Genomic DNA, 26774 nt, shown 5'->3' on the forward strand with positions numbered 1-26774 from the left:
TTACTACGGGTTTTCACTTAGGCAGCAGTTGTCCTTCTCTCCTGGAGCTTTCTTTTTTTTCCCCTGAAAATGCTACTTCCAGATAAACAGCATCAAGCCTTTCAGACAGCTTCGCAGTCTCGTTTAAAGTAAAAGAAGCAGAGTTTGGTCATGTTTGACAAGTTTGGTCTGACTGGTGAATTCCAGCTTAGGTTACTCTGCAGCACACTTTTTGGATGTGCAGCCTACGCAGACGTGTTGCTATGCAGATCTCAAAGCCTGATGGGGATCACACTGATGCATAGGTTGCACCCTGATTGGTTGAAAGTTGAGTTCACAACAAGAGCAAGAAATGTGAAAAAAATATTGAAAGCTCAGAGAGTCTGCATGCTCAGCTTAAAGCACCGCCAACAGCTCAAACATGAACACGTCTGTGACGCTGCCCCCCGGTGACAGAGAACAGCTACAACACGTAGCAGCAGTCTGGAAGGCTCTGCATCGGAGCGACCAAGTCGTGTGGCCTGCGGCGTCGTCGAGCCGATCCAAGTGGGTACTTGAAAAAAAGAAAAGGGGCTTTGGAGTTCCTCCTTCCCATGTTCCTCAGGGAGGCAGCACTGATTAACATGCAGACTAACGCCCACACAGGAGTCACCTCTGATCACACGTGAGCGCCTAATTAGAGCTCCAGCAGCCCATTCACACACGTTCCTTCACTCTGACAACCATCACTACCACACCATGGCTGGATCAGCACTTTAGAAATACACACAGATCGTTTTGAGAAGGTAAGAGTTACCTTATCATCACTCATTTTCTCCTTTCTTCTCCCCTCACTGCCTCCTCTCTGCCTCCTCTCCTGGCGTCTTCCTCTCCACCCCCTCGTGCTGAAAACTGTGATTAGCATCACAGACTGAAGCAACAGGCAGAGCTTCGTGTGGGTGTGTTTTGTGTTGTGTTGGCAGATTTGTGTGTTTAATTGCAGACGTCTTTCTCTGTTTGTTCTCGAGGGAGTTCACACTGCTTCTCCTCAAAACAACAATACAGCAGCAGCAGGAGCAAAGCTTTCATTGTTAGAGAGCTGAGCCAGTAACCACCATCCCGTAGCCACTATCGCTAATCACAAACAGCTCCAAAAAAGTAAATAAAAACAGAATGCAATGATCTAACATCTCATAAATCCAGATTTTATTTACAACAGCTGGAGGAAAATTTATCAGCTGATCAGGCAACCTGTCAGCAGCTGGGTCACATGATCGGGCAGAGCTTCACCAAACTGCAGAAACTGAATCCTCACTGTGAACATGACATCATCTACACACCATGACATCATCAGCATACTCAGAGGACCTGGAGTAATCTCTGTGCGCGGGGACGAGGCCGATAACCGTGACCTTCATCAGTGCTGGAGTTTACACGACCTCCTCAGTGAACGAATCATTCAGGCTTAGATCACAGATGAACTCAGCGGATTAACAATTCAGAGTAGAAACGACTTCCCTGTCACAGCAGGGAGCGCCGGTGTGTTTGCAGAGCGGACCCAAAGCAGATGTGGGAGAAAAAACTGATGATCAAACAAAAGGCGAGCGAGGGAAAACAGCTGACACAAGTGAAAATGATGCCACAAAACTAAACACACTGAACATGGACACACAAGACTGTCAAAATAAAAAAGGAAACCTCGAGAGAGGTTTGTGATAACACAAGCTTTGCAACATGAACACGCAAACAAAATGGAGAGACACATGAGAACAGATAAGGGAGACACAAACACGGCATAACTAAACGTTAAGAGAACAAGACAGACCAACACAGAAGACAGGAAAAGACTCACAAATAGGGACACTGAAACAAACTAGTTTTAAGTTTCAAATTTTATTGTCATGCACAGATGAACAGTGTAGCCATATATATGCACAATGAAAGTCTTTGGCTCGTGCTCCTCAGCTTTACATGAGCATATAGAGAGTGTGCAGTTATGTTAAGAAGAAAATAATAGAATTTAGCAGTAGTAATAATAATAATGATGATGATAACAATGAAAAGGAGAAAAGGAGAGAAAAAAGTATTAAATATTAGAGAATTTAAGATGAGTTGGTATTTACAGTTTGTGCAAAACTTGTGCAGTGAGCATTTAAGTGGCATTTGTTGAAGTGACAGTGTGCAGAGTCCTGTAATTGTAGTGAGTGTGTAGTGGTGTGTATGGAATGTCAGCAGTTCAAAAGCCTGATGGCTTGTGGGTAAAAACTGTCTCTGTGTCTGGTAGTGCGGATCTAGATGCTCCTGAACCGCCTGCCGGACGGCAGGAGTGTGAAAGCTCTGTTGCTGGGATCGGAGAGGATCCGCTGTGTCTTCCTCATGCAGCGCTGTCTGTAGAGCATGGCTGCATGGCTGGCAGTTCAATCCTGGTGATGCGCTGTGCTGATCTCACCACCCTCTGCAGAGCTTTGCAGTCCAGAGCATTACAGCTGCCGTACCAGGCGGTGATGCAGCCAGTCAGAATACTCTCAATGGTGCATCGATAGAAGTTTGTAAGTATTCTGAGGTTCATGCTGCAGGAAGAAGAGCCGCTGTCTTGCTGCTTTTATGATCACACCAACATGGTGTGACCAGCTCAGATCCTCGCGGATGTTGATGAATGAACACAACTTAACCCAATCTAAATAATAGCACAAGAACTTAGCATTACTGCAATACATAAGAAAATTTAAAGTCCAGACGTCACAGACCAGCACCTTCTCACCGTTTGTGAGCCAGTCAGCTGTTTTAATTTCAGAACGGTAAAGGGACACTGAGCTCAGTGACGTGAGGAGGACAAGCTGTAGCTTTTTTCTGTCCTCTCGGGTGAACATGTTGTTTACTGTCAAAGTAAAATTACACAGTGAACACGAGCTGGACTGCTCCTCCTCTTCCTCCTCCACATGCTGCAGTGCAGCGGGAAATGGAAGAAACAGAGAGGAAGCTGGGTAATCATGGTTTTAAATGAAGGAGCCGGGGTTCAGTGTCCTCCAACACACACAATCTAATCATCATCATCATCAAGTCATGTGAGAGAAGCTGAATTCAGTGTAAGAATGGAAGCAGATGAGTACAGGTTGCACTTCTTTTATCTGAAATGAGACAAAATCAAACAAACACTGGCTAAAAAGATCCTTTCAGCTTCAGTGAAACGACAAATGAAATCAGATGGTGTTCTTTAGTGTTTCTCCTGTTTCACCGACTTGGGGAATGCTCCCTGCATGCCATTACTCCTCCAGTGCCAAAGAAAGCAAACATCAGTGACATGAATGATAATCAACCACTTGCTCTGAACGTGAAAATAATAAAGTTCTTTGAGCTGGTCTTTTCCCACATAAGGCAAATGCCCTGCATCTGTGGACTCACATCAGTCGGCCTGCAGAGGTCACAGTATCTGCTGCGCTGCCCCGACCGTTTGTGCGGTTGCTTTGTGTCTGTTCAGGTCACCGTTACTCTCTTTTACTCTGTATTTAGCTGCTTTTGTTCTCAAAGGTGCTTCAGTGCTCCCTCTTGTGTGTTCAGCAGATTTTAGATCTCACCCTGGGTCAGCACACCTGAATCAGATGATGAGTTCGTTACCAGGCTTCTGGAGAACTTCAGGACATGTTGAGGAGGTCATTTAGTCACACGTGTAAAACCTGCAGGATGATGACGTCTCTGACAGAACATCTACCAGAGTGAAACACACAGAAATGAACAGATTAATCAATGCAGTGAACATTTAAAGCTAACATGTTGTTAATATAACTGCTCTGCTTGTTTTGAAATAAATTGTATGTAACTGGTGTGTGTGAAAATGAATGATGAGACCTCCGTTTGAAGAGATTTAGAAGGACATTCACATCATCAGTGACCTACAAGCTGCTTTAACAGCATCTATAATTTAACCTTTACATCATGTTGAATGTTTATGTTTTTATTCATATGTATATATTATTCATGTTTATTTTGTTCTCATGCTGGTCCGATTTGCATTTAACACAATGCGCCTGGTATGGGGAACACCTGCTGACCATTATCATTTTAATGATTGTTTGGATCTACATGCTAACAAATTAACTGTATTCACCAGAACATCAGAGTTTAGTGAAACACTTCATCAGATTGTCCTTAAACTAAAATGAGTCCACACTGCCAGAGACATCCGCCCATCACTGTTTGGTTACAAAGAAAACACAGTTTGGGTTAACGTCCATCATTACAGCATCAAAAAGGTGTTAACAAAATATTATCCCCAACAATGACAAAATACTGCAGCAATCAGTGTTTTCACATCATGATAAAAATCAGACTTTCTGCATGTTGCATGCTACATTATGTATCCTGCAGCATGGCTACCACAGCGTCGTGCAGCCACATGTCATCCCATCATTTATCTTCCAACAGCACAATGAGCCCAAACACACCTCCAGGCTGTGTGAGGGCTGTTTCACCAAGAAGGAGAGTGATGGCCTGAATATCTCTCTTGGCTCTTGACGGAAGCGGTCGCACTTTTCTCCTTCTCCCTCTCCCTTATCTTTCCTGCTTGGCTTCTCATGTCTTCTGTATAGTCTCGCTTATTCTATTCAATTCAATTCAATTTTATTTATATAGCGCCCAATCACAACAAAAGTCGCCTCAAGGCGCTTTATATTGTACTCTAACCCTCAAAGAGTTTCTCAGTCTTGTTCTCTAAAACCTAAAGAATTATGGATTTGATCAACTGGTCCCGTAACGGAATTGACATCTTCCTGGGCTTGGGAGAGCCCGATTTTCCTGCAGAGACGTTTGCTGCCGGATACTCGATGGTTAGTTGCATCGTGTGTCTGGTGAGACTCTCGATGGAGGACATTGAACGACATCTACCAATTCGGAACCACGATAACAGAGTTCTGGCTGATTGGAGCTGGCTCAGACCTGGCTTATCGAAGAACAAGAAGTGGCTACAGCTGTTCACAATCCCACAAGGCTGGCTGACATGATAGAAGATTGGCAGGGCTGTGAGTACTCAGACTGTGTTTTGAACACAATATGGATATGATCTTGGAGAAGCTCATGGCTCTGCAATATGGATAACATCTTGGAGTAGAACAACGGGAATTGCGAGGATTGGTGACCAGTGATGGACATTAGACCAACTATAAAAATTGGATGCAGTTGTTCGCACTAAACCGAAACATTCACCATCTTCACTCATGCAGCTATCCCACTGGCGCCAGCTGAAGGCCTGCCAAGGTCGAAGCTGACTGGAACAACAAAATTCTCCATGATAACAGGATTGTTGTCAGAACTCTTTGTCCCTCCTTCAAGGCCACCCGCGTTGATCGAAGATTGTTGACTTTTGCTTAACCGGGTGAAGGGACACTTTCTCTCGGTTGAACACTGAACACACACACACATACGCATGTACACTGACACAGACCTACACTCACCCCCCACCCCCTCCAAACGCCTTTGAAGCTTATGTCTTCATGTTGTGAGATGTGCTGATTCATGTGCTGAGGTGCTTTTTTCTGTTCTCAAACTGATCTCCCTGTTGGAGCTCAGTCTGGGGGGAGTTATTTTTTTCTCCTCATCTTTCCTCATGTTGTGCATTTTCCATTGTTATACCCCTCTGACCTGTCTTCCCTATGTGATGTTGTAATGTATGTATGGCCGGAAGGATAAGATGGCGCTGGCAAAGGTTGGCAGCCTAACCCAACAAATTTCCCACGTGTGGGACTAATAAAGGTTATCTTATCTTATCTTATCTTATCTCATCTTATCTTATCTTATCTTATCTCATCTTATCTCATCTTATCTCATCTTATCTCATCTTTAATGGTGTAAAGGTGTGAAGACCCATGTGCTTTTTGTGCTGAGGAGTCTTTGTTTTCTGTCCTCAAACAGTTTTTCTCCTTTCCCCTATTGTGTTTCATTGTTTATTTTTCTAAAAGCTACCTTTCTCCCCAATGTTGATGTTTGTGTAATGTATGTATGGTTGCAAGGGTAAGATGGCGCTGGCACGGCTGGCAGCCTTAACCCAATTTCCTTCGGGATGAATAAAGTATGATCAATCAATCAATCAATCAATATACATGTATGGTTTGCACTTGTTGATAAAGAGACACTGTAATTCGACCTGAAAACAAAATAAAAATAGAAAATATTTAGATTTTATTCATTCCTGTGACCCCCCTACTGCCCACGTAGTATGCGTGTGTGCATGCGGTGACATAAGTATATTTTCAGATGATATCAGTATGCTGTTACTATCGACAGAAGAAGGTATGGGCGGTCCAAATCTGTGCTACCAGCATATTTAAAAGCCTTTTTACTAATGCTGTTCTGATTTTCGGGACAATCAATTGTATGATGTTGTAAGAATGAGGACTGTATTGGTTTTGTTGTCTCATCTGCAAAAAGAATACAGCATTCACGTAAAGAGAAAAAGCAGTGGTCCTAGTATGGAGCCCTTAGGAACTCCTTAGGAGTTGATGGTTTGGAGGAAGTAATTATTGAAATTAACTCAGAAAGATCAATTGGAGAAAAAGACTCTAAATGAAATCAATGGTACTGAAAGTACCATTGTAGATAATATTACATCTGTGAGATGATTGTGGGTAATTTTTTCTGTAATGGTCAAAATTTTATTTGTATTCCCCACAGCTGTGTAATCCATTACTGCAAATTTAAATGTTTAAATGATTAGACAAGAGCGGGTTTTGAATGCTAAATGTTCAGTTTCTATGCCATATGTTAAAACAAGATCTAGAGTGTGATCAAAGTGGTGGGTGGGTTCTTTTACAGTTGAGCTATGTTGAGGCTGTCATTTTTAGCATCTACATGGATGCTGATTCATTTAAGGCAGTGGTTCCCAAACTTTTTTTGCTAGGCCCCCCTTTGTTTGACAAGAATAAAATAATCCACAATTTCATTATTTTACTCTTTGGTTCAGATGTGGATGCTGTATTGTTTTTTCTTTGTGATTTTTTACTTTTAACTCGTTTTTGCTGGTTTTTAGTGTCATGACTATGTGAAGGCAGGCAGGAAATGGTGGACCCAAGAGCTGGACTCACAGAGGCAAAGTGAACTTAAAACACACGGCATTATTGCAGGATTGCAGGCAGAACGGAAAACTAGCTAAACTGGGAAAGCAAAGACTAACAGGCAGGCAAGTTGGCAAAACAGAACACACACAGTGTGTTTAAGAATGTAATCCACCCACTGTTATCATCTTCAATGCCCTGTACCAACATAGAGCAGAGCAGCTATCTGAACGCTACTCCAACAGAGGTCGATTATCTTGTTAATAATTTTACCTCCTCACTACGTACGACTCTGGATACTGTAGCTCCTGTGAAAACTAAGGTCTCAAATCAGAAGTACCTGACTCCGTGGTATAATTCTCAGACACGTAGCCTAAAGCAGATAACTCGTAAGCTGGAGAGGAAATGGCGTGTCACAAATTTAGAGGATCATCATTTAGCCTGGAGAAATAGTTTGCTGCTTTATAAGAAAGCCCTCTGCAAAGCCAGAACATCTTACTATTCATCACTGATTGAAGAAAATAAGAACAACCCCAGGTTTCTCTTCAGCACTGTAGCCAGGCTGACAAAAAGTCAGAGCTCTACTGAGCCAACAATCCCTTTAACGTTAACTAGTAATGACTTCATGAACTTCTTCACAAATAAAATTCTAATAGCAGAGAAAAAATTATCAATAATCATCCCACAGATGTAATATTATCTACAGCTACTTTTAGTACCATCAATGTTAAGTTAGACTCTTTTTCTCCAATTGATCTTTCTGAGTTAACTTCAATAATTACTTCCTCCAAACCATCAACATGTGTTTTAGACCCCATTCCTACAAAACTGCTCAAAGAAGTCCTGCCATTAATTAATGCTTCGATCTTAAATATGATCAACCTATCTCTAATAATCGGCTATGTACCACAGGCCTTCAAGCTGGCTGTAGTTAAACCTTTACTTAAAAAGCATCTCTAGACCCAGCTGTCTTAGCTAATTATAGGCCAATCTCCAACCTTCCTTTCATATCAAACATCCTTGAAAGAGTAGTTGTCAAACAGCTAACAGATCATCTGCAGAGGAATGGCTTATTTGAAGAGTTTCAGTCAGGTTTCAGAGCTCATCACAGCACAGAAACAGCTTTAGTGAAGGTTACAAATGATCTTCTTATGGCCTCTGACAGTGGACTCATCTCTGTGCTTGTCCTGCTAGACCTCAGTGCTGCGTTCGATACTGTTGATCATAATATCCTATTAGAGCAGCGGTCCCCAACCCCCGGGCCTCGGACCGGTACCGGTCCGTGAGACGTTTGGTACCAGGCCGCGAGAGTTGAGGCTCAGGTGTGAAATATATGGTTTTCAGGGTATTTATCGGTTTTCAGCTTTATTTTGTTATCTTTTTTATCCTTAACTCGGTTTTCCTGGGTCTTTTCACGTGTGTTATGAATAAATCTTCTTTTTTTCGGTCCCGGTACTAGTTTTATTTTGTTGTATTTATCCGCAACACCTTAAAGGCCGGTCCATGAAAATATTGTTGGGCATAAACCGGTCCGTGAGGCAAAAAAGGTTGGGGACCGCTGTATTAGAGCGATTAGAACATGCTGTAGGTATTACAGGTACTGTGCTGCAGTGGTTTGTATCATATCTATCTAATAGACTCCAATTTGTGCATGTAAATGGAGAGTCCTCTTCACACACTAAGGTCAATTATGGTGTTCCACAGGGTTCAGTGCTAGGACCAATTCTGTTTACATTATACATGCTTCCCTTAGGCAGCATCATTAGAAATATATTATACATTTTCACTGCTATGCAGATGACACGCAGCTCTATCTACCCATGAAGCCAGGTAACACACACCAATTAGTTAAACTGCAGGAATGTCTTAAAGACATAAAGACCTGGATGGCCGCTAACTTTCTGCTTCTTAATTCAGATCAAACTGAGGTTATTGTACTCGGCCCTGAAAATCTTAGAAATATGGTATCTAAGCAGATTCTTACTCTGGATGGCATTACCTTGGCCTCCAGTAATGCTGTGAGGAACCTTGGAGTCATTTTTGACCAGGACATGTCCTTCAATGTACATATTAAACAAATATGTAAGACTGCTTTCTTCCATTTGTGCAACATCTCTAAAGTTAGAAATATCCTGTCTCAGAGTGATGCTGAAAAACTAGTTCATGCATGTATTACTTCCAGGCTGGACTACTGTAATTCATTATTATCAGGATGTCCTAAAAACTCGCTGAAAAGCCTTCAGTTAATCCAAAATGCTGCAGCAAGAGTCCTGACAGGGACTAGAAAGAGAGAGCAGATTTCTCCTGTTTTGGCTTCCCTTCATTGGCTTCCTGTTAAATCCAGAATTCAAAATCCTGCTCCTCACATACAAGGTCTTAAATAATCAGGCCCCATCTTATCTTAATGACCTTGTAGTACCATATCACCCTATTAGAGCACTTCGCTCTCACACTGCAGGCCTACTTGTTGTTCCTAGAGTATTTCAAAGTAGAATTGGAGGCAGAGCCTTCAGTTTTCAGGCCCCTCTTCTGTGGAACCAGCTTCCAGTTTGGCTTCAGGAGACAGACACTATCTCTACTTTCAAGATTAGGCTTCAAACTTTCCTTTTTGCTAAAGCATATAGTTAGGGCTGGACCAGGTGACCCTGAATCCTCCCTTAGTTATGCTGCAATAGACGTAGGCTGCTGGGGGATTCCCATGATGCACTGGGTGTTTCTTCTTCACTCACTATGTGTTAATAGACCTCTCTGCATTGAATCATATCTGTTATTAATCTCTGTCTCTCTTCCACAGCATGTCTTTATCCTGTCTTCCTTCTCTCACCCCAACCAATCACAGCAGATGGCCTCGCCCCTCCCTGAGCCTGGTTATGTCGGAGGTTTCTTCCTGCTTTTCCTTCCCACTGTCGCCAAAGTTCTTGCTCATAGGGGGTCATATGATTGTTGGGTTTTTCTCTGTATGTATTATTGTAGGATCTACTGTACAATATAAAGCACCTTGAGGCGACTGTTGTTGTGATTTGGTGCTGTATAAATAAATTTGAATTGAATTGAATTGCATATGAGGGACGACGCGATGACAAGCAGGGGAAAACGCAGACACTAAATAAAATAGGTGAACAGGACTGAGAGGAAACAGCTGGGAGACACGGCTGACACTGATTACAAAGATGAGACAGGGGGCGTTTATCAATATGCGTACTTGTGCGTACTTGCGTTCTCGTGTACTCGTGAAACGTCATCAGTCGGAGACCAAGTACTGTTCCAATTTGGCACGCATCACTGAAAAAAGTCCCGGATGTGTTCTCGATCCGCCCATTTCATCGAGCATGCATCGGTGTAGACTTGGGACAGCTAAATATCCCAGAATGCATTTCGTCCAAAACTCAACAGCGGACTCGGCACATCTCCCCCCGCCGCCCCGCTCGCGGACTTGAGAATTGAGAAACATCCCACGAGTCCGTGTCGCGTTCTCGGCTCCGATACTCACCGAGAACGCGATACGTGCTCAGCATTGCTGGGCATTGATAAACGGCCAGGAGCTGTGTCCCAAAACGTAGCCTGCATCCTCCTGAGGCTGCATTTGTAGACTGATTACGTCATGCAACAAAGGCTGTCCCAATTTGTAGACTCCTCCAAATCCGGCCGACAAATGCATTCTCCTTTTCCCCAGTGTAGGAACCATTTGTGGGTTAATACCTTATGTTGCCGCTAGAGGTCACCTTTTTCTGTTTTCGTATGGTTGGTTCATGTAAAGGTATTTAAGGTAGACGCACATAATCAGCATCAGGTGTGTTGTTAATCGTAAGAAGGCAAGCAGTTTGTGACTGCTGCACTGTTATGTAAAAATTATGTTGGAATAAAGACCAAAAGGACAAGATAAGTACTGCTGGAGTTATTGGACTGTTTAATTAATTCATGCATACCAGTGACATTGCGTCACCCCCCGTTAACAAACACCTCAGTGGCTTCAAGCGTAGGCTTAGCCTCTACACCCAGATTTGAAGGATGGGTCGGGTGTGTCCTTCGTGGCCCACCATATCCCAGAATTCATAGTGCAGCCCAGCCAATTCCAGTTTCCAACAATGGCGGAGGCTACTTAGCTTTAATATTACTCTTATTACTCTTTCTGGGTCACAAAATAATCTTTTAACATATTTTCACACGAGAATGTGGGTGTGTAAACTTCAAATATCTGCTCGGTTTATCAAGACATCACATATTTGCAAAAGTGCTCCGACGTTTTCGGAGACGTCTGTTACCCACCAGCTCCAGAGCTAGCCGGCGGGTTCAATGGTCACTCGAGCCGGCAAGAGCAGCGGACTCCCGGCTTCATTGTTTTCAGACCCCCGCGGTCTTTCGCTACTCTGGTTAAATGTGATATATAAGTCACTTAGATAACCTAAAAATGTTATTGTTTGGGGTTTTTTTGTGTTTTATTTGTTCCTGAGTAAATCAGTTTGGCTGAGATCAAAGTTATTGGATTAGATAAAAATTTATTAATCCCTCGGGTGGTTTTCACACAGCTGAATAAACGTCAAATAGAGAACTGATTAAACAGAAATGTGAGACGGTCGATATTTTACGCCAGTGTCCTGTTATATTTTAGATAGCAAGGAGCAGACGGCCGAGTTTATTAAACTCCACAGACACAGCGGTGACGCAAATCTGAAGGCTAGACCGTCCAATTTCACAGCCTCGCACTTCCGGCTTTCTCGGTCTTCGAAGGACCCGGCCCACGTAGACCGCGAAGGCCGGGTCCTCAGGAGGATGTGGCCTAGGTTTTAGGATACAGCTAGGGAGAGCACAAAACTGAACACACTGACATAAGACACAGACCTTCAAAGTAAAACAGGAAATGCACAGACTGGACTCAGAGACACGGTAACATGATCAGAATGAACTAGAACACAAGATCATAATAACAAATAAACACAAAACACTGGGCGAAATGACCCAGGACCATGACACTTAGTTTGTTTTTTGTCTGTTTGGGAGCTGACACAGTCTCTATGGAGATGGGGTTTTGGGGGGGGGGGGTAACAGGAGGAGAGAAGCTGCAGAGAGGCGTGTAAGACTGCAACTCTGCTTCCTGGTCCTAACTCTGGATAGTCATATTTTGGGTTTAATAAATTTGTCCATATTTCTAGAAGTGGGATGGATGTCGTCTCTCCTAACTACCTCCAACTCCTACCATTCTTGTGCTTCATCAAGATTAGGAACAGAATCAGTGAGACACTGCAGCTGAAGTCCAGGATTACACTTTGATTACAGTTCATAAAACCCGATTACACACAGGACCAGTCTTTGCAAAAGCTATGCCTAGAGGCGGGGACCAAGGTGAACGCGGACCAACAGTAACCCTGCAGTAACAAAATCTCTTTGGTCTCCTCGCCCTCCCAGCACTGCCTCCCTGCTGAACAGTTGGAGACATCTGTCTTCAGGATATTTGAGGCAATGACGACTGGTGTTTTAATAATCCTGCCTGTCAGACAGAGGGAATGGGAGGTGACGGGGAGCCAAAGCGAAGCACACAGCTGTTTACAGCTGCCTCAAACAATCAGTAAAGAGTCCCCGGTCAGTTTCTACCTCGTTATGTCTTTGTCTCACAGCTTCCTCTGTATGAGTGATGATTGTTCTGCCTCACTGTCTCTGGCCTCGCTTCACCTTTCCTTTTGTGGCAGGCTGACTCAGAGAGCTGCTGAAAAGTGACTGAAACAAATATTATTTATTTGATCTGGGCTGAAGCTTCATTCACAACATGCTTCATACTGCTGTAGATTCCTGGGACCTCTCTCATCCTCTTCACTCTTAATGTGTTCATTTATCACAACGCATGTCATTACGTCCTGTGTGCTCGCTCCTGTGGTTTGTTCTCTCGCTGTACATAACCTCTGGACTAAACCTGCTGAGCATGTGTTTATTTCTCGATAAGCAAGACATTCTGCAGCTCCAACATTAAAAAGTTTGTTGTGGCCAGATGTTAGATCAATGAATTAAACCTCACAAAGGTCTGAATATTTTCCACACAATACGTGAAAATGTAGTGTAACTCAAATACATTCAACCACACGAGCATATTCCAGGATTTACTGATTTCCAGTTCAGTCCAACTTATTTCCTCCAAGGGAAATAAAATATTTATATATATATATAATAAAACATATTCAGCTCTGTTCACTCACACTGAGGATCAATAAAATCATCCAAGAAGTGAAGGAAGGAGCTTCATCACAAATTCAGGCCTGACTTTCTTTGTCTAAAGCCACTGGTGTCACGTACGCACTGACTCACAGGAAGCTGTGACATTTGTGAAGCAGACCTGAGCACTTATTGTTCAGCCTGCCGCAAAACACGGAGGTGTTTGTATATTCAAACATGATGTAGTAACCATCACATGATCTGCCTGGGTTACATTTTCCTTCAAGTTCGCCTCGTTGTGCTCCTTCGGAGCCTGTTCAAGTCGGTCCTTTATTTATCCAGGTTTGTTGCTGAAGCTGTATTATGCAGTTCTTCAGAGGAAACACAATCAGCCTGCTAAATAAAAGTCTCCAACACTCACGTATGAAATTTGATGCATTAGGCCTTACAGGGTTAAGGTACAAACACGTCACCGGAGACTCAGACTGAACTCTGTACTCTGAAGGGTATTAAAATAAAACCGATTTATAAGTTCCTGTGTGGCGTTCTCACCGGAGGAAAATGTCACCACTGATCGATAGGGACGCCTCAAACCTGGGAGGACTCTACAGATCTCTGCACACAAAACGCTCACACAACAGATTTCTGAAACACGAGGAGTTTTTACGTGTTCTCGGACTTCAGTGTAATTTTAGGAGGAGTCCCGTTGCTGTGTGGTTATCACTTTGAGTGTGACTTTATGGACGCAGATTTTTACACTCTTTCAGCGTCTGGCTGAACTCATCTCAGGAAATTGGATAGCTCTCCGACTCAGTGTAAATGACAGCAGCTGCCAGTAATGCCAACCTGTTTCTTCTTTCTGAGCGGCACAGACCCATCTGGCTTTAGCAGCAGGAAATCATTTTCTAATATCTTTTTTCTGCTTTCATTTCTGTGACACTTTGACTCGTGGGGACAGGCAAACACACACCTCCCTTCCACTTCAAAATAATCCCATCTAAGTCACAGTAACAATCAAAAGCTCTCCTGTTGTCCTCTCGTCCATCTTCCTCTCTCAAAAACACTCTTGTTTGAGCTCTTCCTCCTGCTTTGGGTGCAGCGATAACAAATCAGCCGGATGTTTTTCTATCTGCAGATGTGAAAGACGTGGCGACAGAGTTCACTTAGTTTTCTATGTGGACACAAAAATCATTTCTCTTATGTCTTTAATAGTCTTCCAGCACGAACACACGAAGGTACAAGTGGCTTCAACACACTGAGTCCTTGTTGTTCTCGTTGACGTTTGGCAGTCAGAAACAAACTCCTTCGTCTCAGGTTTGAGTCCTGGAATATCTTCTTCCAAAGTCATTTCTGCTTCTTCTCTTTTCTCTGAAAACGTCCAGGACAAATCAGGAATCTGAGCTCTGCAAGTTTGTCTGTGAGTCACCAGAGACAACTGTGCCACAAGAAACAACACAGAGACTCATTTGTTTGTAGTTCTGTATTTGTCAGGTGCTGTTCATTAAAATGCTGATTTCATGGCAGGAAAGATGCTCTGAAGTGTACCTGCACTCACTGGGGAATATTTAATGCTATCAAATGTAAAACCATCATAATATAGTCAAACATGGACTTTTACCATTTTACACTGTACAAACAGTCTGCCATATGTAATTTAATGAAAATCCATAACGCATGTTCACAACTTCTTCCATCCTTTAATGGAAAAGACGACCATTTAACATCAGAGAGTCATCCTGACTTGCTGCACCTAGCCCAGGGGTCTGCAACCTTTTACACCCAAAGAGCCATTTGGACCCGGTTTCCACACAAAAGAAAACACTGGGAGCCGCAAATACTTTTTGACATCTAAAATGAAGATAACACTGTATATATTGTTTTTTATCTTTATGCTTTGTGTGAACAACTGAGGTGTGCTGCTTATGAAACCCATGAAGTGCTACAGAGAAAATTAAATTATATTTATGTAATCAACACATTTTGAACTCTTAAATATAACAAAAGCAAAGACACCAACCTGAACTAAAATGATCCATGTAGCAAACAAAAACTGTTGTCAGCCGTCACCCTTATATCGCCTTTGGGCTGTTGGAGTCTTGACCTGACTTTTAAAAAAATAACTAGAAAAAAAAAAAAAGCACTATGCTGCTAAAAAATGAAAAATAGATATTTGCAAAATTCTGCCTAAATATGTATTTTACCTGGTTAATGCGTGCGGCGAGGCGTGGTTTGTGGTGCCGCTGCAGGGGAGGCGGACGCACCTGAGCGACACCCGCAATCATGCCTCGCTGCCTTTACGTCTGCGCCATCTGTGCTGTTGTGTTGGTGGTGTGTGTCAGGCTGTGAGCTGAAAAGCTACAGCCGGCTGTATGCGTACAGCAACCGTGTGTGAAAAGTGCTCAATAAAGAGATGCTCAAAAGCGTGTTCATGGAAACATCGTCAGGTCTGCCGTGATTTGTTTACAATGGGACTTCTGCTCCTGAACCTCTGCACACAGAGTCCGCAAATTGGGGCTGTACGAAGTCAGTTTACGCAGGACTGTAAGCTGTCATCTGTCAGGCGTGAACGGTGTTTGTTTTTAACATAGTTCACGGTGGAGAACAGCTGCCGACATAATGTGGATCCGAAGATCCATAATTGGCCTACCTGGGGTTGAAAGTCTCGGTAAATGCACGGCGTTTCGGCGGGTACACCGGCTTCCGCGAGTGTGACTCTTACTTTGAGCGATGAAAAAAATAATAGAATAGAATTTTATTTTTCAATATCACAATAATCTTCCAATTTAGAACTACGAGTTAAAAAGAACTAACAAATAAAATACACTTCAGCTAAATACTTCTAATTTATTTGTCCAAACCACGCGGAGCCGCAGGTTGCCGACCCCTGACCTAGAGACTGAGAACACAGGTTAAAACATTTCCTCCAGTGCATTAAACATGATACAGCTGCTAGTACTGAGACAGATGCTACACGGGGGGTCATTCAATACCTCCATCATCTCCCAGGTCATTGACAGATTACAGACGGGTGCAGACGGCGTCACACTGGACGGAGGCCAGCAACTTGAACAGAATCCCATCGCAGACACCCAGAGCGGAGGCAAGGGAGCGTTTTAACACAATTTATTAGTGACTGTACAATACAGTTGAAAACACAGGGACATGGCAAACTGTGGCATGGAAGCATAGCCGTGAAACTATTAAAGTGGCATGAACGTAAGGACAACTGGATCTGGGCAGGTAAGTAATGGTCACACTGGGGAGAGAGGAGAGCAGAGTTAGAGCTGGGTTAAAGTGGATTACTAGAGAGGGTGAGTATAACAGTCTTTCCATCTTACTTGCAGGAGGTGGAGGTGTGGTATTGAGGGGGAGGTGATGTAATTCCTCAGAGTTTGAAAAAGTGAAACAGCTGACCTCGTTGGATCCAAAGTGGTGAGTGAGCAGGAGGGCAAGCAGGTGAGGTTTGGAGATTTTTCCCAGTGAGTGGAAACGAACCGAGATCCAAGTGGTGAGCAGCAATCGACACTGGAGAAAAGTCCTGAAGCACAAGAAACAACGTGAGTCAAGCTACTTGAGAACAGAAGCATGAACGTGAGAGCCGGTTACCAACATCAGGCAGCTGACGAACTGGCAGGAAGGAGATGACAGTGCAGATCTTAAATCATCTCTGGCCTGATTGCCCCAATTAGCTCCAGATGCGTAAAGCTGAGGTAGTCCTGCCCACAGGCAGAGCCAAGGATGCTCAGGCACTGATGGAAATTTCCAGCTGGTCACTCAGCCCATGACAGACAGGTACAGACAGGTACAGGATGTAGACATGTGCACACTGCAAAAAGTTGGAAGAGCTTTATTTGATTAAATGATGCAGCACAGCGGGTCCAATATGAATAAATTATGTCTCACAGCAAACACGCAGGCAGATGAAACAACCACCTTTGAAGGTCTGTAAGAGCTCTGTTACATATCGGCACACGGGCATCGACAGTCTGCAGGCAGCAGTCACCATCTACTGTGGTTTCAGGTTATAGTTGAAATGCTTTCAGAGGACAGAAGCAAATCTTTGTTCTCAGAAACAATTTGATGACTGTCAGCTATTACCTGATGACGATGTTAGCTTTGCGATGTATCAGCAATCGCTAACAATGACCTGTGAATGAGACAGGAACTCATGAAACCCATCAGCTGCCTGCAGAGTTGGCATCAGTAGACGAGCGGATTGGGCACGGGGAACCGTTGCTGGGTTAAACTGGAAGCACCACACACGATCTAAGTTTAAAAGCTTGTGTGATTATCGGACAAGAGAGATACCAGTGAGGTCATTCAGGATCCACTGGGCACTTGGACATTTGTGGCCTTGTGGTGATCAGTGAACGAGGTACCAGCCCTCTGATGTATGTCCTCACTCTTCCTCACAAAGCTTCTCCCTCGTCTTTCTCTGCTGATCTATTTTGGTGATTTTCCTGCAGCGTGTTTCAGTCTTTATGGTGACAGTTTTAATGTCAAACACCAGTTAAGCAGAGAGACCGTTTAGCAGCGTCTTCACATCGCTCAGCGTGAGTCGCCAGCTGTTTCCAGAAAAATAATGCATTTCTTCAACATGCAGTGGAAGAAGAAAGAAATCCACTCCGACATGTTTAATCTCAGCACAAAAGCAAAGAGGAAACTAAGACGTGACTTCAGATGGAGACAGGGAACAGAGTGAAGGTACCAGAAAGTCTCTGCCACCCACCCACCATCTTTATTTAAAGCTGACCAGTTTTCAGAGCTCCCCTCATCGGTTTCCTGCTTTCGTTCAGTTTCTGTCTTCCATTAATTATTCAGAAGCAGACATACATCATTGCAGTGAATCCAGACTGCAGCGCTGCACACTGAGCTGAGGGAGCTAACAGCCTCTTACTGTGCGTTTAAATAGACAGTACCAGTAAAACCAGTTACGTTTACTGGACAGTATACATGTGTGGTGTGAACACATTATTTTATCTGCCAGTTTGACTCCTGGTCCATCACGTTGACAAAAAGGCAGCCAAATACCCATAATGCCTCAGTGATATCTGCAGCAAATGAACCCACTGTTGATTTCAACTGTTGTTCTGAAGGCTTGGCTTCACCTTCTTCTTTCCTTTGTTATTTCTGTGAGCTTCCTGCTTCACCTAACTGGTAGCTCTCCAATCACTTCATCTCAGCTGGTCGTCTGTGAACTTTTCTTGTGTCGCGTATGTCTGAAAGATCAACTTTGATCTTTTTATGATGCAAAGCTTTTTAGAACCTTTAGAGCCAAAGGAGGAATCAGCAGAGGTGAAAGTCTTTAGTCTCAACCACATTTCCTGTGTACAGGTAGAAATGCTGGAGGTAAGAAATCATTTTCTAATGATCTCAAACATCCAAAGACACCTTCAGGTCTGCTCCCACATTCTGCAGAGTCGAGCTGGAAAGGGTAGAGAAGTAACTCTGTGGACACTGAGCAGAAGTGAAGCTCAAACCAATACTGAGGTGATTTTAAACTGTTGGTTAGATGAGAGGAAGGAACTCAAAGACCGGCATTAAAGGTGTTGTACACTCAGCAGGTGGTTTATTGGAAAGAGTAATCAGCTGCAGAGATGCTGATTTGTTCCCATTTTTATCTTTATTTCCTGAAGCAGATGAAAGGAGTCTGTGTCAGCCCAAAGCAATTATCTTCGATAATCATTTCTGAGCACTGCAAAAGAAAAATGTGTAACCTCGCCACCGAGCAGCAGATGTTCGTGGATGGCGTCCCCGTGGTGTGGATGAAATGAGTCAGACTAAGAAGAATCAGCATCACACCAAGCATGGCAAGTTCTTCTACTTCTCTGAGTACTCAGAGTACTTATACTTGCCTGTTTCACCATTCACACCAGCACTTTTTTGCAGCCCAAGTGCTTCAGTTTTACTTTTGTGGCACCAAATCACAACAAAAGTTGCCTAAAGGTGCTTTATATTGTAAAGTAAAGACCCTTCAATAATACTGAGAAAACTCCAAGAATCGTATGACCTGCTGTGCACAAGTGCTTTGGCAAGAGTGGGAAGGAAAAAACGACCTTTTAACAGGAAGAAACCTCCAGGAGAACCAGGCTCAGGGAGAAGCAGCCATCTACAGTGACCGGTTGGGGTGAGGGAAGGACGACAAAAACATCATGGATAAGAGCCAGAGATTACTAATAAGTACTGATTAAATGCAGAGAGGTGTATGAACACCACTTAAACTGGTTAAACTGGTCATCTCACACTAAATCTCATTTGATTGTCCGTATCGATGGTCCACGGCCTCCAGCTGTGATCAGCAGGATTCAGAGCAGTCATGTTATTGCTGCAGTGCTTGTCGCCTGTTGAGCTGAGAGACTGACACTGACAGATGAGATCGCTCGTGCTCTCAGACGCCCCGTGGCTGAAACACTTCCTTAGCCAGACTAATGGAGTGGAAACACATCAGACGCAGCAGCTGCTGTCCATTTAACACCCAGCATTCAGCCTCAGGATGGGATCTCGTACCTCGACCAAATACACGTCGTTTTACCTGAAGATTGAATGTATACCTGTAAAAGAAGAAACAGCAGCTCATCATTCAGTAAGCTGTTCTCATATTCAGGCTGTAAACAGTGAGCAGGATTGGAGATAGCTCAGCCCTCAGTGGAGCTGCGGTGCTCCACATCATCTAATCAGATAAAGGTCCAACGTCTCACCTGTTGGCAGTATGTACCTGTCTGCATCTGTGTCTCCAACACACAGCACATCAGCTGTGACACTGAAGTTTCAGACTCTCCTCTGTGTGATGGCTCTGCTGGTCAGAGCAGAAAGGAGGCAGCGATCCAGGGAAGGCAAGTTTCATTAACTATGTAGTCAGTCTTAGCTCATCACTTCTCTCCTTTATAAAGAGTGTGCAGGTGTGAGTGAATCTATGGCTACAGGTGTGTGTAATTGTGTGGATGCCCTCAAGGGCTTCCACACTATTGAGTTCCTGTTTCTCTTTATTCTTTATTGTGTGGATGCCTCAAGGGCTTCCACACTATTGAGTTCCTGTTTCTCTTTATTCTTTATCTTTATTATTCTTCATCTGCAAGTTGCTTCCGACGCGTTTTCGGCACTTAACTACTGCCTCAGTTTTCAGCCGATTTTCACCGTTCAAACTCTATACTGTTCTGCTCTTTCTGCTAATTCCTGCTATGACTTTTGGTGTTTATTACTCTTATACTTTTAAAATATTACACTTTTTTCCTTTAATTTGTCCCATTGAAATGAATGGAAAACTTCCACAATTCTGCTAAAACTTGCTTGTCTTTGAAACTTAACTACTTTGTCATACTTTCACCTAGAAACTCCATTCAAACTTTAAAATGTTCTCAGATTATTGGGCTATTCCTGAATGATTCAGCTTTTCAGATCTTCTACTGTTTTAATCTTATCTCTCTTTAAGTTTTCAGTTGCAAAATTGTGATTTTCAGAAAATACATGCGTTGCTATGGTTGCTATGCAATTAAGTCAGAGTGAGTGCTGGTCCGTTCTGAATTTTCTCTTCATGTCTAAACAACTTCTTGCTACTCACTCAATTTCCACTCAATCCCCACAAATTATACATCAAAACGTAGGTATATTTTGCTGGCTTTCAGACAATGTCACTATCTTTATTGTGAGGTTTACCGTTTTTTCGCAATTTGCCTCGGAGTGACACAAGGTCTGACAAGTCCCCATTCAAAGTCTATGGAGAGGTTTTCAAATTCAGAGCTGAAATTCTGTAACGGGAGGCATTTTCAAATTGCCATATCTCTTTAACAAAGCAAAGTTAGGACATGAGGCTTGTGCCAATATATCTTCAGACACTGCTGACACTCACAGTGCAAGCAGTTTTTACAATTATCTTATCGTTGAGCAATGAATTACGTTTGTTTGAGGGGTGGAAATCTGTCCTTCTCTCAGTCTTCAAACTCTGGAAATGAAGCCGTTTCTTCTCTCGTCAAATCTCCGCGATGGAGGCACAAAGAGCTATGAAAATCGCAGTGAAAGTACACCAAAGTCCGCTGATTCACCCAGTACAAGAATTATGCTTCTATCCCACCTAGTTTTTGAGTTACACGACGTTTTGTAACTCCAAAAACGGCGTTTTTCGCCTCTCACCGCGATCTATTTTCTGACTGCCCAAGTATCTGTCTTTCAGACCGCCGCCCCCGTTCCAGGTGGCGCAATCAGTAATGACACGGCTCTGCAGCTCAAAGGTCGTGGGTTCAATCCCACCTTGGTCCACGTTTTTTTTTTCACTACAAATTTATACACTATCACAGACCTGTAATTTATATTGCTAATCTATTACAATTCTGCAAAGTTTTATGATTTTAGCAGCTTTTCTAATATGGACCTCAGATTCTTGTTAACGCTCCACGGCAGAAACAAGTACACAGCCTGATGAAGCAGACTGAGGCAGTACCTCTGATTGGTGAATTTGAGCAGAACCAGGTTGTTCTTTCATTTCAGTTCTTTATTTATTTCACACATGGTTCAACAGTGTTTCTTTTTCTACATACAGAACCTTCTGCCTCTTTTCAGCAGAAATTCTGCTCATTCACCTCATCTCTTGTGTTGGAGTGCCCTCTTGTGGCGCCTTTTGGGTAGTGCCTTAGTGAACACTGCAAAGAAGTGGTATCAGACTGGTTTGTAGTGGAGGAATTTGTTGCCAGTTTCTTTCATCTTTAATCCGTATTCATGTTGTAATGTAGTAGTACCACAATATGGCAGAAACACTATGTTTTGGCACAAATACTTTGATTTAGTATACTTTAGCTTCTTCAGCTTCTTCACCCTTTTCAGCAAAATTTTCATTTTTTCACCCCTTTTCAGCACAAATTCCAGCTTTTTGGCTGTATTCAGAAAAAGACAACTCTTTTGAGCAGAAACTCTGCTGATTCATCTCTTTTCAGCGCAAGTTTCTGCTTCTTTGCCTCTTTTCTGCAGAAATTCTGCTGATTCACCTCTTTTCTGCAAAATTTTCAGCCTTTTCGCCTCTTCTCAGCACAAAAAATGAGCAGCTTCTGCTTATTTTAGCATAATTGTCAGTCTCTCCTCCTCTTTTTTGAGAGAATGAGTTTAGCTCAGTGAGATGAGTAGCTGCCTGGAGTCCAGGAGGGCCAGGTTTGAGTCCTGCTCAGCGCAAACTTTTTTTTTCACCACCATACAACTTTTGCAAGTTTTCATCTTTTTCAGCTTTTCAGCAGACAGCTTCAGCATTAAGGCATCCACACAGCATTTTCGCAGGAAATGCAAATTGTGTGGATGCCCTAAAAGGGCTTCCACACTATTGAGTTCCTGTTTCTCTTTATTCTTTATTTTTCTTTTTCAAGTTGCTTCCGCACGTTTTTGGACTTTATCTACTCCCTCAGTTTTCAGCCGATTTTCTCCGTTCAAACTCTATACTGTTCTGCTCTTTCTGGAGATGGGTGCTATGACTTTTGGTGTTTATTACTGTTATACTTTTTTAAAATATTACACTTTTTCCTTTAATTTGTCCCATTGAAATGAATGGGAAACTTCCACAATTCTGCTAAAACTTGCTTGTTTTTGAAACTTAACTACTTTGTCATACTTTCACCTAGAAACTCCATTCAAACTTTAAAATGTTCTCAGATTATTGGGCTATTCCTGTGTGATTCAGCTGTTTCAGATCTTCTACCGTTTTAATTTTATGCCTCTTTAAGTTTTCAGTTGCAAAATTGTGATTTTTCAGAAAATACATGCGTTGCTATGGTTGCTATGCAATTAACTCAGAGTGAGGGCTGGTCTGTTCGGAATTTTTCTTCATGTCTGAACAACTTCTTGCTACTCGCTCAATTTCCACTCAACCCCACAAATTATACATCAAAACGTAGGTATTTTTGCTGGCTTTCAGAAAATGTCACTATCGTTCTTGTGGGATTTACAGATTTTTGCAAATCTCCTCAGAGCAACACAAGGTCTGAAAACTCTCCATAGAAAGTCAATGGAGAGCTTGTTCAAAATCACCACTGAATTTTTCTAATGAGAGGCATTTTCAAATCGTCATATCTCCTTAACGAAACAAAGTTGAGACATGACGCTTGTGCCAATATATCTTCAGACTCTCCTGATGCTCACAAGTCAAGAGTATTTTCCTCACCTATTACCGTTTGGCCATGAATTACATTTGTTTGAGGATAGGAAATTTGTCTCTCACTCAGATCTCTTCAGATTTCAAACTGTGGAAATGAGGCACTTTTTCTCTCGTCATATCTTTTTGATGGATTTCAACAGAGCCCTGAAAATTTCCATGACTGTTCACCAAAGCCTGCTGTTTCTTACGGTGAAAGAATGATTTTGAGGCTCCATAGAGATCTAGAGTTACACAACGTTGTTTGAGGGCAAGTCAAGGCAGTTTTGCTTCGCCTCTTCTCAGTTGCAGTGTGTTACAAGTCATATAGCTTTAATAATTTATATTTTATCTCTGAATTATGAAGACCTGGAGATTTCCCATCTCTTCTGAACAAAGCGGTGTCAGAATGAGCGTTCTAGCCCCTACGGTTAGGAAATTATGGCCATTTGTTCGAGGGGAATCCTGAATGTGAGAAATACACTAAAGAAAACTCAGAGCTCTCTCTGTGTCTGTGTGTGTAAGTGCTGATTACAGCAGGTGCAGCTAATTTAGCTGACCTAGATATACCAAGCCCAGACTCTTAACAGCCACTGTTCCCTTTGCGCTCTGTGTATGTGTGTGTGTATCAGTATTTCTCTCATGTTAAAGTATTACTCCTCCATAATAGTATTTCTGCTAAATCAAAGCACTTCTACTACATCTTAGTACTTCTGCTCAATCATAGTAATTCTGGGAAATCATAGTATTTATCCCAAATCATAGTATTTATGCAAAATTACAGTATTTCTGCTAAAAAGCAGAAATAGTACCTTTAGCAGAAATTTCTGTCAAAAGATATTATTTATGTTAAAACATACTATTTCTGCTAAATCATGGTATTTGTGCCAAATCATAGTATTTGTACCCAATCATAATATTTCTGCCATGTCATTGTATTTGCGCCAAATCATGGTATTTTTTGCCAAATCATGTTATTTGTGCCAAATCATGTTATTTCTGCCCAATTAAAATTTCTGTTATGTTATAGTATTACTACTAAGTCGTAGAATTTCTGTTATGTTATAGTATATCTGCTGATCATAGTATATGTGCCCAATCATAGTATTTATAGCAAATCATAGTATTTGTGCCCAAACATAGTATTTCTTGCCAAATTGTAGTATTTGTGCAAAAACATACTATGTCTGCAAAATCATAGTATATCTGTTATGTTATAGTATTACTACTAAGGCATAGTATTTCTACCAAATCAAAGTATTCCTTCAAAATCATAGTATTACTGCAATTTCATAGTATTTGAGTGAAATCGTAGTATCTGTGCAAAACATACTATGTCTGCTAAATCACAGTATATCTGTTATGTTAAAGTATTAGTACTAAGTCACAGTATTTCTGCCAATTCGTAGTATTTGTACTAAATCATGGTACTTGTGCCAAATCATAGTATTTTTTGCAAATCATAGTATTCGAACCAAAACATAGTAGTATTTGTACGAAGTAATAGTATTTCTTCTAAATCATAGTATTTCACTCAAATCTCAGTAGTTGTGCTGAAACGCAGTATTATTGCCAAATCATAGTATTTGTACTGAAACATAGTATTTGTGCCAATAAGAGTATTTCTACTAAATCATAGTACTTGTGCCAATTCATAGTATTTCTGCCACATTGTGCTAGTTGTGCAAAAACATAGACTGTCTGCAAAATCATAGTATATCTATTATGTTATAGTATTACTACTGAGGCATAGTATTTCTACCAAATCAAAGTATTCCTTCAAAATCATAGTATTACTGCAATTTCATAGTATTTGAGTGAAATCGTAGTATCTGTGCAAAAACATACTATGTCTGCTAAATCACAGTATATCTGTTATGTTAAAGTATTAGTACTAAGTCACAGTATTTCTGCCAATTCGTAGTATTTGTACTAAATCATGGTACTTGTGCCAAATCATAGTATTTTTTGCAAATCATAGTATTCGAACCAAAACATAGTAGTATTTGTACGAAGTAATAGTATTTCTTCTAAATCATAGTATTTCACTCAAATCTCAGTAGTTGTGCTGAAACGCAGTATTATTGCCAAATCATATTATTTGTACTGAAACATAGTATTTGTGCCAATAAGAGTATTTCTACTAAATCATAGTACTTGTGCCAATTCATAGTATTTCTGCCACATTGTGCTAGTTGTGCAAAAACATAGACTGTCTGCAAAATCATAGTATATCTATTATGTTATAGTATTACTACTAAGGCATAGTATTTCTACCAAATCAAAGTATTCCTTCAATATCATAGTATTACTGCAATTTCATAGTATTTGAGTGAAATCGTAGTATCTGTGCAAAAACATACTATGTCTGCTAAATCACAGTATATCTGTTATGTTAAAGTATTAGTACTAAGTCACAGTATTTCTGCCAATTCGTAGTATTTGTACTAAATCATGGTACTTGTGCCAAATAATAGTATTTTTTGCAAATCATAGTATTCGAACCAAAACATAGTAGCATTTGTACGAAGTCATAGTATTTCACTCAAATCTCAGTAGTTGTGCTTAAACGCAGTATTATTGCCAAATCATAGTAGTTGTACTGAAACATAGTATTTCTGCCAATAAGAGTATTTCTACTAAATCATAGTACTTGTGCCAATTCATAGTATTTCTGCCACATTGTGCTAGTTGTGCAAAAACATAGACTGTCTGCAAAATCATAGTATATCTATTATGTTATAGTATTACTACTAAGTCGTAGACTCTCTATTTTGTTAAATTATATCTGCTGAATACAGTATATGTGCCAAATCATAGTATTTATAGCAAACCATAGTATTTGTGCTAAAACATAGTATTTCTGCCAAATTATAGTATTTGTGCAAAAACATAGAATGTCTGCAAAATCACAGTATATCTGTTATGTTGTAGTATTACTACTAAGGCATAGTATTTCTACCAAATCATAGTATTCCTTCAAAATCATAGTATTACTGCAGTTTCATAGTATTTGAGCAAAATCGTAGTATTTGTGCAAAACATACTATGTCTGCAAAATCACAGTGTATCTGCTATGTTATAGTATTACTACTAAGGCATAGTATTTCTACCAAATCATAGTATTCCAGCGAAATCGTAGTATTTGTACTAAATCATGGTACTTGTGTCAAATCATAGTATTTTTTGCAAATCATATTATTTGAACCAAAACATTGTATTTGTACAAAGTCATAGTATTTCTTCTAAATCATAGTATTTCACCCAAATCTCAGTAGTTGTGCTAAAACCCAGTATTATTGCCAAATTGTAATATTTGTACTGAAACATAGTATTTCTGCCAATACTGAGTATTTGTACTAAATCATAGTACTTGTGCCAAATCATAGTATTTCTGCCATATTGTGCTAGTTGTGCAAAAACATATACTATGATTTTGCAGAGTCTGTCTATTATGTTATAGTATTACTACTAAGTCGTAGACTTTCTGTTTTGTTATAGTATATCTGCTGAATATAGTATATGTG

General features: G+C 41.4%; 1 long non-coding RNA gene across 1 annotated transcript; it reads right to left on the reverse strand.

Moving 5' to 3' along the window:
- Window positions 1-16254: 16254 nt before the first annotated feature.
- On the reverse strand, window positions 16255-16843 carry LOC120435096. The gene is made up of 3 exons (XR_005609514.1): window positions 16753-16843; window positions 16481-16680; window positions 16255-16398 (listed from the first exon to the last, which is right to left on the reverse strand). It is a non-coding gene; the product is annotated as an uncharacterized LOC120435096 (long non-coding RNA).
- Window positions 16844-26774: the final 9931 nt, after the last annotated feature.

Source organism: Oreochromis aureus, linkage group 20 (assembly GCF_013358895.1).
Source record: "Oreochromis aureus strain Israel breed Guangdong linkage group 20, ZZ_aureus, whole genome shotgun sequence".
NCBI classification, from domain to species: Eukaryota; Metazoa; Chordata; class Actinopteri; order Cichliformes; family Cichlidae; genus Oreochromis; species Oreochromis aureus.